This window comes from Lissotriton vulgaris, unplaced genomic scaffold (assembly GCF_964263255.1).
Source record: "Lissotriton vulgaris unplaced genomic scaffold, aLisVul1.2 SCAFFOLD_1003, whole genome shotgun sequence".
Taxonomy (NCBI): Eukaryota; Metazoa; Chordata; class Amphibia; order Caudata; family Salamandridae; genus Lissotriton; species Lissotriton vulgaris.
Window position 1 is genome coordinate 597,065 of NW_028249514.1, and position 19,091 is coordinate 616,155.

Here is a 19,091-nt window from a genome sequence, read left to right on the forward strand (position 1 = left end):
TGAGTGTCTGGACTGATAAGGGGGATAGGAATTAGATTCTTGAATGAGGGTGCCCCTTGAGGGAGAGGCTGGTAAGTTCTGACGGAAGAGATGGTCTTAATGTTAAATTGAGTAGCATTGTTAGGAGAGGCGAGTGGGGGGGAATTGACGTTAGTAGTCTTGTAGCTAGCCAGTAAGTTGGTGATGTCTGTGGAGAACAGACTGTGGTTGGCTTTATTGGGGGCGGGAGCAAGGAGCTCCTTGGCACATAAAAGTGAAATGGACGCTTCAAGCTGGGAAATGGAAGAAATGAGAATCAAGTTTAGTTTCCAGAGAGAGGTGAGCTGAGCACGGAGGGAAGGGTGGCTCAATGGTTAAGAAAGGCAGTGGCCTAGATGAAGGAGGACAGGGGGAAGTGCGGGACCGGAGAGAGTGTTGGGGTGCGAGGGTCGGGGAGAGTGTTGGGGTGGGAGAGAAAGTGAAGTAGGCGAAGGAGGACAGTGGGCTGAGGGGGACTGACGAGAGAGATGTGATGCAAGGGTCTGAGGGGGGAAAGATGGTGATAGAAAGGAGTGGATAGAGTTACAGTGGTATTTTTACTGGTGTTGGGCAGAGGTGAAGAATAGAGATCATACATAGGAGGAGAAAATTGAAAAGTAGAAATGGATGGTGAGAGGAGGGGGGGGGAGGAGGGCGGTTTTGGGAAGGCCATGGATACGGTGAGATGAGAGGAGAAGGGGCTGTACAGTGAGGGGAGGGAGGTCAAAGGAAGGCCCCAGGAATGGGGAGAAGAGAGAGGGTGCAGGCCAGGTACCATGGGTAATGAAAGGTGAAATTTGGGGTACAGGCACCAGGCAGAGTGGGGGGGGGTTTGAGCTACCTGAAAGTAGTGGGAGGAGTGAAGGACTGTGCGGTCAAAGGGAGGAATTACCAAGAGGGGAAACAGGGTTGTGAAGCATAGGGGGGAGTGTAAGTTGTGGAGAGATGGGAGGTGTAAGGTCAGAGGGAGGGAAGAAGATGGAATTACACATAGGGAAGGCAGGGATGTGAGGCATAGGAGGGGGGAGTGAAAGATGTAGAGAGATGGGAGGTGTAAGAACAGCATTGAAGGTACGAGGAAAGGGGGAGAGTGGAAAGGGGTGAGGAGAAGAGGGGAGGGAGGGGGGATTGTAAGGCGAGTTGAATGGTAGTTCAGGTTGTAAAAAAGGTGGAATAAATAGGGGGGAAATGGGTAGGAATAGGGGAGTTAGGGGGCTGGAGAAGGCAGTGGAATAATGGGGAGATGCAGTATGTAAAGGTGAAGTGGGGTGTAAAGCAGATGAGGTAAGGGGGAGGTCCAGTTGGGAAGAGGGCAGAATATGAGGGGAGGGAAAGAGAAAAGGGAGGATAAGGGGTAGACCTGTGACTCCCGGGAGAGCGGTCTGAAGGAATGTGTGGGGGTCAAGGGGGGAGGAAGGGAGAGAGTAGGCAAGCTAGAAGAAGAAGAAGAGGAAGAATCTAGTGAGATAGTAGTCGCAGGGGTGGGACGAAGGGAGTGGAAGAGGTGGTCAAAGAGAGAGAGACAGGAGTCTGAAGCTTGGATCATGACGGTGCCATTGTTATAAAGTGTAATAGTGAGAGAGCCATTAAAGCAAGCAAAGGGAGGGAGGCATTTTTAACCGCTTCCCACGCTGGAAAGAAGAGGAGGGAGACATTGAAGGAATTGAAGAAGCTGGAGGACCAGGAAGGGATGTCATGAGTGAAGAAAATGAAGTCCTTTTTTATCTTCCCTAAGCGCCCATTATGGAATTGGTCAACAAAGAGGGAATCTGGATGTTGTTCAATGATGTTATGTTTGAACCGTTTTGCTGCTACTTTGGACAGATAAGGGGGATACATGACTTTGAAGCAGTTGATACCAGACTTAATTCAACTGGAAGCCATGATAAGGAGATGAGGTGAAGACATGGTGTGGTGGATAGAAAAAGGGGCCACTAGGGTAGTGATAGCGCAAAGAAGTAAACTAAGAGGGGTGCGCATATTCCGGAAATCAAGTAAGAATAAAACCAATAGGAGTGAGGTCAAATCAGGACCAAAGGGAAATCCCTAACGAGGCTAAAAACAGACCGAGATGTAGAGGGGAGAAGCAGCGTTGTTTCATGTGTGCATACCTCTTCTATTTCTAAAAGTGTAAGAGGAAGCACCAAAAGGGTTGCCCAATCCAAGATGGCCACCAAAGATTGAAAGATCATTCCACTTTCTGTTTCCATGCCCACTTTGTCATGAGTGTATAACTATATTTCTGATAGTGAAAGAGGAAGCACAAAATGTATGCCAGTCCTTGGTTGATAATGGAGAGGATTGCTTAGAAATCAGCCATTTTGATGGTGTCGAGATGATGATACCACCCAGATTTATTTTCGGGTACACAACTGTGTACAAGTTCCCACAATGTGAGAGGAAACCGTACACTCCAAAATCCAGGACACCCCAAGATGCAAATTACCCTGACCTTAGCTCAGGCGATTCTGCTCCGTACTGATCTTGCGCTAACAGGCACCCTAACCGACCTAAATTTAGCAGAGTAATAATAAATAATTGGGACTAACTGAGTTCTCGATCATAGGAAAAAGGAAGGGCTTATATTACAAAATTCTAAAAATCAAGTAGTGTGAAATAAATGCCATGAAGGCTCAACTGTAAAGTTATACAGAGTAGTCAATAATCAGAAAAAAATAGAAACACAGGCATGTTAGGTGCAGGTTTGTGCAGGCATAACAGGCTTTCTGAATGTGGTGGGGCAATGGAAGAAAATCCCACTCTATGCCGATGATATCTTGTTGTTTCTCTCTGACACAGAACTGGCTATACCAGCCACCTTGTCGGTATTCCAGTCCTTCAAAAACACTTTGGCTACAGAATAAACTGGGGAAACTCTATACTGTACACGGCAAAATGTCGGGTACGTCTATTGCAGCCTCCGGGTCGCAATGGAAGGGTTTTGTTACCTGGAGATCGAGATAATGCTGGACCATGCGTTGTTCCGTGACAGAAGCCTTGACAAAGTCCTAAAGGAAAACCTGGCAGAAGCGGGACAATGGTGATGGCTGCCACTGTACCTCAAGGGAATAGCAGTGATTTTTAGGTCTAGCCTAGGCAGCGTGCACGGGGTGTCCAGAAGACCTGGTGTAATCACTGTAAGGAGTGTAATCCCACCTGCTGCTTGGGTTTGGTTCACTCCTGCGCTGCTCTTCTGCCCTGGCGTCTTATTGGTTGGGGGTCCCATACAGCATTTCAGTTTTCTGCCGAGTCAGCACCGACTAAGTACAGTTTACTTACACTGTACGTGTTTATTAGTTCTTTTGGGGACTATGTATTTTTTTCATGGTAACAATTAGCCACAGCAGATGCTTCATAGCTTTGACATACACAGGCACTGCGCATTATGTTTAGCGCAGCGCCTACTTTCATAATTACCGCATGGGCGCCCACTTTATGTTATATTATGATAATATAACTTTTAAAGCGCACAAATACCCGGAGGTGTCTTGGTGCTTGTTGGAAATGGGATCCCCGGCTGGCCAGGGCTTGCGCCAAAGTCAGTCAGAGACCACCACTCCTAAGTCAGGGCAAGAGAGTTACACGCCAAGATAACCCCTGCTCACCCTCTAGGTGACGTGGCGCGAGCAGCAAGGCTAAACTTGGAGGCTATGTAGGTTAAGTGTTTGCGCACGCACCTCCAGCAATAACACCCAAGGCCCACCACAAAGGAAACTCCACACAAGGTTATATAAAAATAGCCATGTATTACACCAAAACACATTAGATAAAAACACACACTTTACAATGTGCCAACAGGCACGGGCAGAATTTACAGGGGTTATGTACAAGACAGGGCCACATGGACCACTGTCAGGAATCAGCACTTTTAGAACTTAGCACTAGGTAAATTAGCACTTAGAACATAGAATATAAATCACTGTAGCACAAAATAGCACACAACCAGTAACTACTGGTAACCAGGTAAGTACCACCTACGCAACCCTAACCACCTTAGGAGAATGTCACGCAGGGAACTAGGACCTCACTAGCACCACCTGTACTAGCAAGAACAACCACCTAAGTATCACAATACCTGTAGGGGTATAAGCACATAACACATGATGCATAACATACATTCAGAGGTGTAAGGAACAAGGCACATGATGCATAAACAACACATTCAGAGGTGCAAGGAAGGAAAACACATGATGCCTAAAAACATTCAGAGGTGTATCAAAGAACACAATTGCGCAAAAATCACATTAGTCACCACCTGTGACTGTCCCTAGGCCAACTGGCCTTGTAGGGGCTAGGACGCCCTGTGTCCCAGTGTCAGGGGCCTAAACGTGGCAGCTGCCCACGAAGTGCTGGGCAGCTGTGACAAGGATGATGGGGCCAACGTTGGGGCCTCACAGGCTCTGGCGAACTGATTGCCCCCTGAGCCTCTCTGGGCTCTAAACACAATGTGGGCTGTGAGCCTCTCAGGGCTCTAAATACAAAAAATGCCCTCAAGAGCCTCTCCGGGCTCTTAAACAACCAAAGGTGCGGTGTGAGCCTCTCGGGGCTCTGAACACTGATTGCCCCCTAGAGCCTCTGTGGCTCTGCAAACAACTGTGGCGCCTTCTTGAGCCTCTCTGGGCTCTCAGTAATAAATGTGCCCCCACGAGTCTCTCGTCGGCTCTACAAACAACTGTAGTGTTGGAGTCCCCTCGGGACTCTGAGTAAACAGGGTCTGGCGAACTGATTGCCCCCTGAGCCTCTCTGGGCTCTAAACACAATGTGGGCTGTGAGCCTCTCAGGGCTCTAAATACAAAAAATGCCCTCAAGAGCCTCTCTGGGCTCTTAAACAACCAAAGGTGCGGTGTGAGCCTCTCGGGGCTCTGAACACTGATTGCCCCCTAGAGCCTCCGTGGTTCTGCAAGCAACTGTGGCGCCTTCTTGAGCCTCTCTGGGCTCTCAGAAATAAATGTGCCCCCACGAGCCTCTCGTCGGCTCTACAAACAACTGTAGTGTTGGAGTCCCCTCCGGACTCTGAGTAAACAGGGGGGGGGGGGGCGGTGGAGTCCCTCTCGGGGACTCGTGGATCAATAATGCCGCCTGGAGCCTCTCAGGGCTCAACAACAAATGCCCCCAGAATTTTGGTGGAGTCCCTCTCGGGGGACTCGAACTAAAATACTGCCCCCGGGAGCCTTGATAGGCTCTTCACCGACAATCTCCCTCACTCGGGGAGAGAGCACTGGGGGGGGGGGGGGGGGGGGGGGGGGGGGGGGCTGGCACCGGTAATGTGCCCCGACGCCTCCCCTTCTTCTGGGCAACACTGCGTCACTCACCTGGTCCTGCGGCGGCTGTGGCAGGAGAGCTCCAGCTCCTCTGGGCTCTCTGATGCTGCGGCGGCCCTTGCTTCTCCCGCCCGCGTCGATTGGGGGCGGGGTGAGCTCCCATCCTCCCGGGCGATCCGGACGCCTCTCCTCACCTTCCTGCTTCCACCGGAGCACTTCCGGGTGTCCCTCGGTCCCGCCGCAGCCTGCCTGACTTCCGGGTCGCGGCTGCGGCCAATCGCAGCGCGGCACTGGGGTAGGGAGGCGGGACAGCGCCTCCCAATCGCTCTCCGGGCCGGCAACGGGGATCTGGAGGGGAAGGCTCCCTCGGGAATCAATAAGCGAGGCAAATATGCGGCGTGGGCAGCCGCTTGGCAAACGGCAATCGCGGATCGGGTCAAACGCCGGGTGGGCACCGGCTGAAGCACCAGCAAGGCACTCTCAAGCGCCAAGAACAATTACAGCGCTCCCAAGCGCTAAAGGACAAGAGCAAGCGCACTCAAGTGCTAGGAGTAAAGGTGAAGCGCTCTAAGCGCTAGAAATCAAACACAGCGCTCCCAGGCACTATAAATTCCATAAGGTTACAGCCAAAGTCTTTTCAGGCAGGGGGCAAGGCTGGGCCCAGAGCCAGCTCACTGGGCCTCCAGGCAGGGAGGCAGTTCAAGTGGCGGTCCTCCTGCCCCGCAACAGCAGCAGCCCCCTCAGACAGGATCCTGGAACATAACAAATTGTAAGGGGACACAGCCCCTTCTTATACTGTAAATTTCTTTTTCTGAGGTGCAGGGTGGGGGAGAAACCAGTCGCAGCTGGTTTTGGAGCACCCTTGATGTGCTCAGCCCCTCAATCTATTCACTGGCAGGGCTAGGGTCATTAGACGCACCACAGGGGGCGGAGCCAGCATTGTGTGGGGAAAGCCCAGCCCTATTCAGGACACAGGTGCACTCCTCCCCAGCCATCAGCATGCTAATCTCCACACTCACCACCGGGCAGACCCATCATGACTCATGGAGCCTGGCATCCCAGACAGCTCCAGCCAATCACACGCCAGCACCTTTACAGCACACACGCAGCCCTGTCTAGAAGTGGCACTTCCACACTAGACACATACATGCCGCATACATCATTTCGCAACATTCAATCACACGAGTCCGCACATACCAGACTCGAGCCTGTACACCCCACGCATCAGGAATTACCAGGGACACATACATTCCCCATGCATTCCTATGGGGAGGGCAGGCCAACCTTACTCCACGTACTCAGAGTGCACACGCACTTTCCACTGGGACACAGTGAAAGTGCGCAGAACCCAAAAATCACCATCACTAGGTCACCATTAAAAGCAAAACGTTTAGGGGTGAACCTGCCAGAAGGGCCAAGTCCAACAGTGCTGAACCTGAATGTAAACCCTGTGGGAAATCGAAGAGAAATAAATTAATTTAAAAATAACCAAGTTTTCAGGAATTTTCTAAAGGAGGCAAGGGAGTTGGCAGCTCTCAGTTCCATCGGGAGCATATTCCATAGTTTAGCTGTGCCATGGCCTAGGCTTTGACCTCCCCAGCTCGATGTTCGAATCCCTGGCACCAACATCAACCTGGCATTGGAGGACCTTAACCGTCTGCCCGGGTGGTACCACGAGAAAAGGCTTTATGCTAAAGCATGGCACCCGCTTTTATATTTACAATGCCAACACCTCTTTTTCAGCTTAAGGGAATGCTTTTGTTAAAGCCTACACTTTTGCTCGTGGCTCCCTCTGCATCCTGAATTTTTGCTCTATAAAAACGCTCCTCGGAGGCTCAACATTTCTTTTTTCTTTTTTTCTGGTCCTCATTAAAATATAATATGCTCAGCAAATTCAAGAAATGGTTTCTCTAAACCCTTTCAGTGTAGGCTCAGCATTTCTTATCTTGGTTTCACACACCAAACTTGTGGTAGAACAAAGACCTGCCTGCGTACCCTGCACAAAACCCATTCTGATTGACCAAGGCAGCTGGGAGGTGGTAGTAGGTCGTCAACAAGGTCGGTTGTAGGTACACTTTCACTTGTTTTCAACCATCTTTATAGAAAACTCACCATTAACACAAAGACAGGCATACAGCAGCTCAAAATAAACAAGAATGTACATATTATTTACAAGAATGACAGTCAAATTTAAAGCCGGCAGGCTGGTAAAAGAATATTACCTTCTTTAGAGAGCAATAGTTTTTCTATAATAGTTAGTTAATGTGAGAGGGAATGTGGTCTAAAGCTTTGAGTCTCGGCATCAGCTCAACATCCTGTGATTCTGGGCAAGTTGCTTCATCTCCCCATGCATTTATAAATAAAAAGAAATGTGACATTGTGTGATATAATTTGGTTCTCTCCAATGCCCTCAGGATGGTTTGCACTATACAAACTTGTAGAAAGGTGTCTGATAATTAAAGCATGATACTGATTTTACACACACTCTATTGGCTCTCCTGTATTTTGTAGTACGTTTGAATCTGAAGGGTTGAATACATTGTGGTGCTGTGTGCAGAGCTCTAGTCCGAACAAACATTTACCTTAATTAATGGGTGTTGAAAAATCTTTCGATTATAACAGCCCTTTTGGATTAAGAAAATAAAACTCAATTTCTTGTAGTCTGCCAACCAGGGGGTTCGAAGTATCCGCAAAAATAATGCATGAGGGTGATTTGTATGCGACTGGTCTGAAAGATTGCTCATTTGCATACGCAAAGTTTGGACGATAAAGCCTTACGGATTTGCAATCCATAGACGAACTATGCTGAGAATGTTATTTCAAGGTTCCTTTTAGGCTACCTCTTCTAATGCTAGCAATCGTATTTATGGATGAATAATCCAGTGCAAATATAAATTACGACGTAGAATAATGTCTACACTGCTGCTGTACGCAAATGAAGAAGGCACACAAAAATATTGCAGTAATGGATTCCCATGTAAAGAGTTTGAAAATATATTTTATTTACTTTTAAATTAGAAATATGAAAACAGCAGTATACACTGTCGAAATGCAGAGTTATGTAAAATCACCCTGCTGTATGGGCAGAAAAGTAGAATAGTAAACCTGCACACAAATATTAAAACAAGCATTTTCAATGCAATAGGTCTCTCATTTGTGAGACATTGAGCTATTGGCATTGTAAATGACAATGCCTTTTAATGTGGTCAGCAACATGGATGAGTAGCTGCACTCTTTGGCAGTTCCGTCAGCCCCCAACCCAATCGTTGGCAGTTCCGTCAGCCCCCAACCCACTCCTGTAAATAATCATGCCTTCATGAAGCCATCAAATGACCTAGAGGGGAGTCCTAGGTCCCCTGACCCACAACGGCTGCACTAGAAGGGTTGAGAAGGAAATCTAGCCACAAGAAAGCCTCCAAACCGTGCCGAGCTGAAACCAAGCGTAGCGGCCCAAGATGGCGGTGGAACACGGAGCTGATCCCGGCTGATGAGACGGAGAGAACAGGAGAACCACTGTGAAGTAATCGCCTGTGCCCCGGAGGTTAGACATCAGTGGAGGCGCAGCACAGACAAAGGTAACCTCCGAAACTCAAAGAGCGCGGTGCGCCCGGCCGTGACCATCCCCAAAACCCTACTGAGACTAGTATAGTGCGACCTGCGGGGTAAGTGGCCCGCTGAGGGAGACGGGAAGAAGGAAGAAGTCCTGATGAACCCAGGGAGAGGCAGTGAGACGGTGTGGGCCCCTAGCTGCAGAGGGAATTCAGTAAACCTAGACAAAGAAGCATTTATTGAAGAGACCAGAAGAAGCAACACGCGGCTCCCTAAATGGACGGCAGAAATTGATTGAAAAGATTACGAGCAGCTAGTCCCTCGGTCTGCAGAGGCCAATGGAGGTGCGGTGCGCTGGACCGCTAGACAGTCACGGGGCCCGAGAAGTGGGGGCGCTCGACTGCGGCGGTCCCCGGAGCCACGGTGAGTCACAGTAAATAAGAACAGCAAAGGGAGGCACTGATTGAGCGCCCGAAAAGGAGATATGCCTCGGGCCGCCAAAGAGGGACAATGAGGCAGTGGGAGGCCGGTGGCTGTGGCAGAATCTCTGACTGTGACGGCCGCTGCTGCTGAACCCTGTGAGGGTAGGAGGGGAAAAGCCAACAAGGGGGAAATTTAGGTGAGGAGGATGACCGAATATAAACTAATCCTCAAAAGGTTGGTGGTATCTATCAAGCACCCATCTCGACCCCCCCACCCTCCTTGACCAAAGAGACTGAGAACTCCTTTGAGAGGTGGCTTCAGAGCCACGAGAGAACACCTTGGGTCGCCCCAGATAGACAACTCTAGGGACGGCCACGACCAGAGGGACACCGCTGCAACACACGGAGAGGGTTGAGACGAGGACACAGTCGAAGGAAAGCGGAATCCTGTTTATGGAACAACCCACCCCGCCCCCCGGACAGTGAGTGAAGGACGTAAGCTATAAAAGGTAGGGCGACAAGTAGTGTGAAGAGGCAGCGGCATCCCCACTCAGAAGTGAAGCAAGCAAAAGTCAAGTGCTACCCCGCAAAAGAGACTCAACTAAAAATCCCACAGAGCCTGGTCAGAGACCCGGCCAGCACCCATCACGATGGTGAGAGATAAAGACACCAAACTGACAAAACAGGAGAAGATGGACCGGTACACAAAAGTGATACCCACAACCACTGGAGCAGAAGGAGAAGATGCACCTGGGCCGGACAAAACAGCCATATTGCAAGCGATACAGGCCTCCAGAGAGGCTCTGGAGGGAAAGATAGCAAAGGTGCGCTTAGAGGTGTCACTGCTGCGCCAGGACGTGCACAAGTTCTCGGAGAGAGTGACTCTAGGAGAAAATCATATGGCAGAAGTGGAAGATGTGTCTAACACTAAGCATAAGGAAGTCACTGGGTTGTCGGCTGCACTGAAAGAGGTGACCTGGAAGGTGGATGACGAGGAAAGCAGGGCCCGCGGATCAGAAGTGGGAAGGTACAAAACTCGGAATCTGAGGAATAAACCTCAAAAGGAAACACTAGACAAACACTGCAGACAAACAGAGATCGAGCAGCTTCGGAACCATCGGAAAAAGAATACACAGCTGATGTGTATAGCGACCATCCATTTCTTAAGGACATTCATCAGATAGAGGACTTTGGGCCATATGTAGGTAGGTGTTTTGCGATCGCAAACACTGCGATTTGCTGATGCCAGGGTGTATGCGATCGTAAAAGTGAGTGTTGCGATGTAGGTAAGTATTTCGCCTTGCAAAATTGCGAATCGCAAAGTTAGCGATTTGCAATTTTGCATCGCAAGGAATCTGCCAATAAAACTGCAAATTCATAAGTTGCGTTTCAGTATTTGCAAAAATCGTAAATATGCTTCACGCAAAATGCGAATTTGCAATTCGAGATGTAGCAAAAAAATCGCAATTAGCGATTTTAAGAAATTCACAATTTTGCACTTCTCAAATACCACCAACTCAGAACAGGTGGTAACCAGGTGCAACCTATTTAAACAGGCCCACAATGCCACTGGGGCTTCTCACAATGGCTGGCCTGTATGTAATAGCCAGGAGGCTGCGTATCCGGGAGGCTGAACAGAGAAGGAGACGCCAGGAGAGGATCTACAGAACACGCATCACCCTCTTCCAGCGCACTGAGGAGGACATCCATGTGCACTACAGGCTGCACCCAGACAGTATCCTGGAGCTGATAGAGGAGCTTTCACCCATATTTGGGCACCCCACATACAGGGCACACACCATTCCCACCCACATACAGGTGGTGTACTCACAGCACCTCCTAGCATCAGGGAGTTTTCAGTGGGTAATAGCAGCAGCAGGAGGGGTCGCCCAGAGTGCACTTTCGCGTTTTTTTCACGCTTTCCTTGATGCTATGATTCAGAGTCATGCATCACCACATACAATTCCCAAACATACAGCAGGCACTTGACCAGACCAAACAAGATTTTTACCAAATAGCACAATTCCCCCACGGGATTGGCTGCGTAGACGGAATCCATGTCGCACTGTCCCCCTTCACACAATGAGTATGTGTTTAGAAACAGAAAATCCTCCCATTCCTTAAACATCCAGGTAGTCTTCTAAACATGTAATCACAGATATTGTAGCAAAATTCCCAGGAAGCACACACGATTCCTTCATTTTCCGACACTGTGGTTTACATCGCAGACTCACGAATGCGAGTTTGGAGAGGGATACCTGCTAGGTAATTGCATGGCACAAACACACACTAGTAGGAAAGGGCTGGACTGGCAGGACAGTACGTAACATCAACCTACTTTTTCCCTGCAGGAGACAGTGCATATACTGTGCATGACTACATCCTCACACCCTACCTCAATCCAGCCACAGCAGCAGAGCGGAGGTACAACAGTGCCCACAGAGCCACAAGATGTACCATTGAGAAGACCTTCGGAATCCGAAAAAGCCGTTTCCCGTGCCTCCATAAGAGTGGAGGTACCCTACAGTACAGCCCTGAGACGTGTTGCAAAATTTTGGTGGCCTGCGCAAAGCTACACAACATCGCTACCAAGAAGGGCACCCCAGTGGATCTGACAGATGCAGACAGATCAAATGAGGAGGATCCATCTCCCCAATGCTGATGTGTAGGTGGAGCCGGGGCAGCTGCCGGGCGCCTGAGACGTGATGACATCACACAGAACTACCTCTAGGTGAGAAATGAGTACACAATGCCAAATGATGATGTTAAAAAAATATATGTTTATTCCCTTAATAGAAGGGCTACTAATGTCACACAGCGTGACTGTAAGTATGTTGGTTTTTTAATTTTTTTTATTGACAGTCAACAAAAAAAAGGGAATAAACAGAACAAAACAAAAGCATCAGGTGAAATACAATTTCGGCAGCGGACAAAGACACAGTTCCATTTATACCAAATAATAAAAACAGTATATAAGTATCAGGTCGCGGGGATTCAAGCGCTCCACTTCTACCTGCCGCGCCGGGGGTGCACAAATCTCTCCTCGGTAACTATTCCAGGTCCCCCACACCTTCCCCCATTTATTGGGACAACCCCTGGCCACATACACCGACCTCTCCCGAAACATACACCAATCCAGGTCCTCCATCCACTTAGAAACCCGGGGTGGCTGACTGGCTCCCCACAACTGAGCGATATTTTGTTTTGCGACCATACACGCCAGTGTTACCCAATGTTTCCCATGTGTATTCAGGTCCGTAGGTTCCCACACATTCAGCAGACATCCACGGGCCTCTGACCTTATCTCTACCCCCAGAGCACCTCTCATCTCATCATGAATCTTTGTCCAGTACTCCTGTACTTCCGCGCAATGCCAAAGAATAGGCATAAAGGTGCCGAGCTCTCCACACCCCCTTCGGCACACACCACTTTCTGTTAGGCCCATTCGTACCAGGCGAGGCCCTGTGACATATGACATATGCAATATCTTTAATTGTATCAGACAAAGTCGCATATGGATTGCAACCACTCTCGGAGAGGAGATTGCCTCTGTCCAGCCTTAATCATCTAACTCCACCCCGTCAGCACTCCACTGTGTTCTAATATGTCCCAGTGGGTCCTTCATATGATTAATGAGCTTTTTATATATTAAATAAATTGTCTTCTCGGAGAGGTATCCATCTAGCACACGATCTTCCAGAGGAGAGCCCTCAGGAAGTGCGGCGTCTCTAGGTATGTGTGTGAGGAATGCATGTCTAACCTGGAGGTACCAAAAGAACTCGCTATCCTGTAGGCTGTATTGCTGCTTGAGAGAGGCGAAGGTATCTACTGCACCCCTCCCCACATATCTTTAATCTGTGTAATCCCGATAAGATCCCACTTGTCAAATCCCTTGGTCTTCCACAAACTCCCTAGTCTCTCTGAATTCCATACCGGGGTGTCCAAGGTGAGTTTCCCTTCCCAGGCAGAATATCTATTGGCCGTCCACCTTTTCTGTATATGTCCGGCCCTCATAAGTCACAGATTACTCCTATTGAAACCCATATTAAACGCGTTAAACATCCGCTCCTGCAGACATGCAGTCACAAGCTGGCTTGGAGGCTCCTCCATAATCCTGGCATGCCACAGAGCTAAATTCAAGGCAGAAGCAAGAAAATGCCTAGAACTAACAGAACAGGAGGCCCAGCCAGCTGGCAGGACAACAGGTTGACCCTAACCCCTGGATTTTATATGCCCAGTCCCTAACAAAAAGAGAGACTGAGAGACACTAATTTCAGTATTTTTAAATTTTGCACTGTTATTTTATTATGCGAATTTTGTAACAATTTTAACTAATTATGCAAATAAAACTTCTTGACTTGACTTGACTATTGGCCGTGTGCTACACGTGGACAGCATGCGCCGTTGGACCCACCAGGGAAAACCGCTTCGGTCTGGCATACAGCGCTCTGGTGAAGTCACCACCTGGCGCCAGCCCACGGTCCATGGCATATCCTGGATCTCCTGGAGGTCTGTAAATAACATGGTTCACCGCCGCGAGCTGAGAAGCCCAATAGTATTTCCGCAGGTCCGGCAGCCCAATCCCTCTGCCGTACCACGGGAGAGTGAGCTTAGAAAATGCCATGCAGGATCTTCCATCCCAGAGAAGCTTCCTCTGGAGAGCCTCAATCTCTTTGAAATAGGATGTTGGTACCTGGTCCATTGTATTCTATAATACATATAGAAATCGGGGTAGGGCCATCATCTTAAACAGAACTGCCCTACCCAACAGGGGAAGTGGAAGAGCCTTCCAGTGCTCCACGTCCCTCCTGAGCCTTTCCAAGGGGGGGTCCCAGATTATTGAGATATTGTATCTTCGGGTCAAGTGTAACGTATATTCCAAGAAATTTAAATCCAACCGGCTCAATATGCATAGGGCATGACTACGGGATAACTGGTGGCTCACCCCTGAGGACGAAAAGCACCGATTTCGACCAATTAATTGCAAATCCGGAATATCTTCCGAATATGGCAAGTACATCTAGAAAATTGATCAAAGAGTCCCTGGGGTTAGTGAGGTAAAGGAGGGTATCATCCGCATACAATGAGATTTTGTCCTCCCACTCCAGTGTCCACTGCAGGCCTCGTATTGATCGGTAGGGTGAGAAAGACGGTCCCCAGGTCGCGGAAAGTGTCAGATTGGAGGCCCGGCGGGACATAGATCGAGAAGAAGGTAACCATCTTCCCTTCCCACTGACCCGAGACTCCAATGTAACGGCCTCTTCGGTCGGACCACATGGCATGGATTGTTAAAGGAAAGGAGTTTTTTACCAATATTCCTACCCCCCTAGACCCCGTGGTAAACCCAGCATGCGCCACCAACCTATAGCCTCCCTTATGGAGAGCCATGCAGCGGTCACCTATGAGATGAGTCTCTTGCAATAGTACAACATCAGGAGAATGCCCTCTCATCAACTGATAAACCATTCCTCTCTTGATCCGGTCCCCAAGGCCATTCACATTCCAACTCAGCACCTTTATCTCGGACCCCTTGCTAAGTGCCGACATTTAACCAACTTGAACATTGTCCGACTGTGACCTTGCCACTTTTATGCTGATATAAAATCCACATTGTCAATACAATCACTGCATTGTTCCCTAATGTCAAAAAGGGAAAAAATAAAATAAAAATAAAAACACAGTTCAAGCAATTCTTCTTCAAAGCATTGTCTTCTAAGTCAAAAAATAAAAGGATAAGGAAGAAAAAAAATAAGCCAGAACTCAAAACCTCTCCAAACCCCCACCCACCCTCCCTGCACCCCTGCATACGGCAAAAGCCCATCCCCAACTAGCAGAGTGCCTGTCGCCCTAAACACACAATTTCTAAGCTACAAAATGCAGTAAACAAAGGGGATAACAGCATCCTGCACCATCCCCCATGACCCCACAGTTCAAGAACCACTTTTGTCCATCTGAGTACTAAAACGTAGGTACAGTTCAATATTTCCTGGGAAGTTCTTATCAGGCCGCCTGCCGAGACACGACCCACTACCTGTCCATCCTTGGATAACTTGCATAGTTAGGCTTGGACTCAATCTTGTTCCGTGGCCGCTTCCTCCCCATCTCGACCGTGAGACCCAGAGCCATGTGGGGGGTGGCTATCAATCCAGTCGGATACCACGTCCGGGTTATCAAAGAGACATGCCTTTTCCTCAGCCTCCACCCGCAGACGCGCCGGGAACATCATGGCATACTTGTATCCTCTGCCTCACACTTTTTTTCTTAACCGCCAAAAAATGACGGCGTTGCCTCTGCACCAATTGAGTGAAGTCGGGGAAAAAGGAGAGTGTGGCATTTTTGTATCGGAGGGGTCCTTCCTGACAGGCAGCCTGGAGGATAGCATCTCTGTCCCTAACATTGAGCACCCTGGCAATCATGGGGCGTGGGGGCGCACCAGGCCTCGGTCTCCCGCCCAGGACCCTATGGGCACATTTGATAGAGAAGAACTTTTCAATTCCCTTGGGCTTGAGATGTTGGAGGATTAGTTCTTCCACAAACAGGTCAGGGGCCGGACCTTCGGCTTTCTCCGGCACTCCTAAGATACCGACATTGTTGCGCCGGACCCTGCCTTCATACTCATCAAGTTTGCGCTCCACCTGGTTATGGGACGATTAAAGGGTGCTCACTTCTTGCTGTAGATGGGTAACATCGTCCACCAGGCTAGTAGTTTTGATGTCTAGTGATTTGACCTTCTCGTTAACCTTAGTCAAGTCCACACGAATAAGATTAACTTCTTTCGAGACAGTGTCAAGCTTGATGTCCAGTGCCACCATTTGCTGCCCAAGAGATGATTTAATTCCCTCTATCGCCGCCATGACATCTGACAAAGTCAGGTCAGTCCCTGGACCTCCAGAATCTCCACCGCCTACTGCACTGTGCCAAGTTTCAGACGGGGAGCCCTTTGGCATCGTTTAGCGGTCGAGTTTGTTCGTCTGTACAGGTTTCAGCCCCTTTGACCCGCTGGAAGAGTGCTTCTCCCTGTCCGTTTTAGTCACCATATTCTAAGCTGCTCCGGCTGCCGGATCTCCACAATCAGGGGGGGGCACTGCCAACCATCTATTGCAGACACACTGGGGTTTGTGCGCAAATCCGCTGTGTCTCCGAGGAGCGGCTCCACGAAAGGGGAGGGGACCCCCAGGTCAACCTCCAGCCTCCCGACTCACCACAACACAATTCGCCCCAGAAGTGGTGCTCCTCCCATCAGGGTCCTTTTGCCCCAGTCTGCACTCTACTTAGGCCCCATGCGCCGTCCAGGGGTGCACCTCGGAGTCTACTTACTTCAGGGCGGGCCAACTCCTATGGAACTCACTCCTAATGCACCGGTGGCGAGAGGGGGGGTTTCCCCCCTTCCTCCAAAGGCCGGTCGTCTCTGTACTGTGTGGTACCACTGGTGCCGTCAAAGCTGCAGGAATCTCACTCCATCTCCACGGGCAACACCGCTCTCTCCAGTATCACCAGACCGCAGCCCCCATTCACAACTGCCCTATATAGCAACAGTATTTACGTCCTCGATCTCTTCCCAAGCCACTTCTCTGCCGCGGAGGTTCCCGCGATTCCCAACAGCCCAGTAGGAGTCTTTTACTCAAAGGTGCCACGGGGGGCTCTCCTCCTGACACTCGCCCCCCGTCCCTGTGATGGATTGTGCCCCGGGCACCTGTGAGCGCCGCCGCGTACTTCACGGGCTCTGACAACCCACTCGGGAATCTCCTATCGATAGAGCGAGGGGGGCCTCCACAACGTAGCCCGCACCACACACACCTACACCACTCACCTGCTCCGCCTCCTCACTGACGCTGTTCTTGGTGGGCGGACCCGACCGGACACTTCGGGCCCGGGTCCCCGCTGTTGTTTAACTTGCGGGCGGCTTCGATTCTAATTCAGGCCCAGGCTGCAATCGCCGAGCAGGCCGCGAGTCCCCTCGTCTGCAACTCTGGAACGTGGCGTCTCCGGGAGGTCAGACTTGGCTCCCAGAGCACCGCGCAGCTTCCCCTAAATGCTTCCGAGCTCAGATGGCAGGAGAAATGTCAGGATAATGAGGCCAGGGGAACGGCCACGGAGGAGCATAGAGCTCACGCGGCCGTCTTGCATGGCGCAAAACTCCTCCACTCGATTGCACATGTTGATGTCACAGTGCCATCATTGTTCAGAGGCACTTAGTACATATGTGTTGCCTCACAAGATGCCATAGGTGCATGCTACCCCTTCATCGCCAGCGTGCACGCCCTGTTGCCCCTCTTTCGGGCTACGCCCTGGCCTCACTGCTGTCTTCCCCTGCTCTGCCCTGACGCCCACTCTGGTGTCTTTCAGCAGGAATTGGAGGAGTTGGGGTGCTCCTGCTGGACTGGCCATCATGTCCAAGCTACCCAGTGTCCCAATGCCACCGGTGGCTACAGCACACAGTGGTCAACCACATGCGGGCCTGCACCAGGCCCCTACCCATATCCTGGCAGCAGTGTGACATTTGGTGTTGCATGCTAACGCATATTCTAGCTAGCAGGGAGATGGCGGTGGATTGGCGGTTCACAGCCTTAGTGAAGAGGTCCATGCGGGTGTTTAGGCGGTGTTGTTCCCTGCGCCTGGCCAGCCTGTCTTCTGATCTTCCTACAAAGAGCCTCCAAAGCTCCAGACATGGTATTCACCCGAGCTGCAACTGTGACATATGGCGGTTATTTGTGGCTAGTTGGCGCTGTATTGACAAAATTCCTTTGCCTTGCAGCTGCTGTGCGCTTAACATGCTGCCCTCCAGGCCTGCAAACACTGTGTCTGTTTCGGAGGAGGCATTGCAGGTGGTGGCCCGGCCCTGCGTCTTGCACCACTGCCGTTTGCGGTTTGTGCACTGGACTGTGGTGTGCTCTGCCTAGGCTTGGACCTGTCTGTGACTCCTCATCGGCATCTGTTGACTCTGACGCCATTGGTGGCAGTGGTAGAACGATTTTGCGCCGTTTGGGTGGTGCTGGTTGTGTTTCTCTTGTTGCACCCTGCTCCTCCTGCCCTGCCACGTCCACATTTGTAGCTGTCTCCACCCCTTCAGCCACTGTATCCTGTGTTGTTGGTGGTGCTGTAAAATTAAATGCAACCATTAGTTGTGTCTCATGTTTATTTTTTTACACCATTAAAGTTTGTTATACAACTAATCACATGACTACTACTTGTCTGTTTTGCACATTGCAAGTATGACTCTTCCCTATGTACCCTTTGTATGTGTCACAGGACCAAGTATCAGTGCATGGGACTACATTTCCCATATAGCAATTCTAGGTGAGCTTGTACACATGTACTGAATTTCTACTCAGGCATGTGTGTTTGGGGCTGTGAGTGGGATTGGTATGTTTTGGGGATATTGGCATGCAACTTACCTTGTCTGGTGTCTGTATTTCCTGAGCTGTCCAGAACAGCCACGCCCGTCACAGACTCAGGCATCAGTGTGCCCTCCACCAACTCCTCCAGGGGCGTCTGGTGCAGTTGAGGTCCCACCTTCAGTCTCTTTTGCCTCTGCTAATCTGGTGGCCACCCTCTCCTTCGATCCTTGGCTCATGTCATACCACCGCTTGCGTAAGTCATCAATTGAGCGGTGGGTTATGCCAATCGCATTTACTTTCTCTTGTATGTCGTTCCAAATCCTCCTCTTCCCGGCCTCTGGGACACGGAGTGAGCTCTTTCCAAACAGGAGGTCATGTTGCCCCACAACCTCCTCTGTAAGCACCTCAAACTCCCTCTCAGAGAACTTTTGTTTCCTCTTTCTGCTGTGTTCCTCTGGCTGCTTGCCACCCCCCTGAGAAATCCATTTCAGCTTATTGGAAAT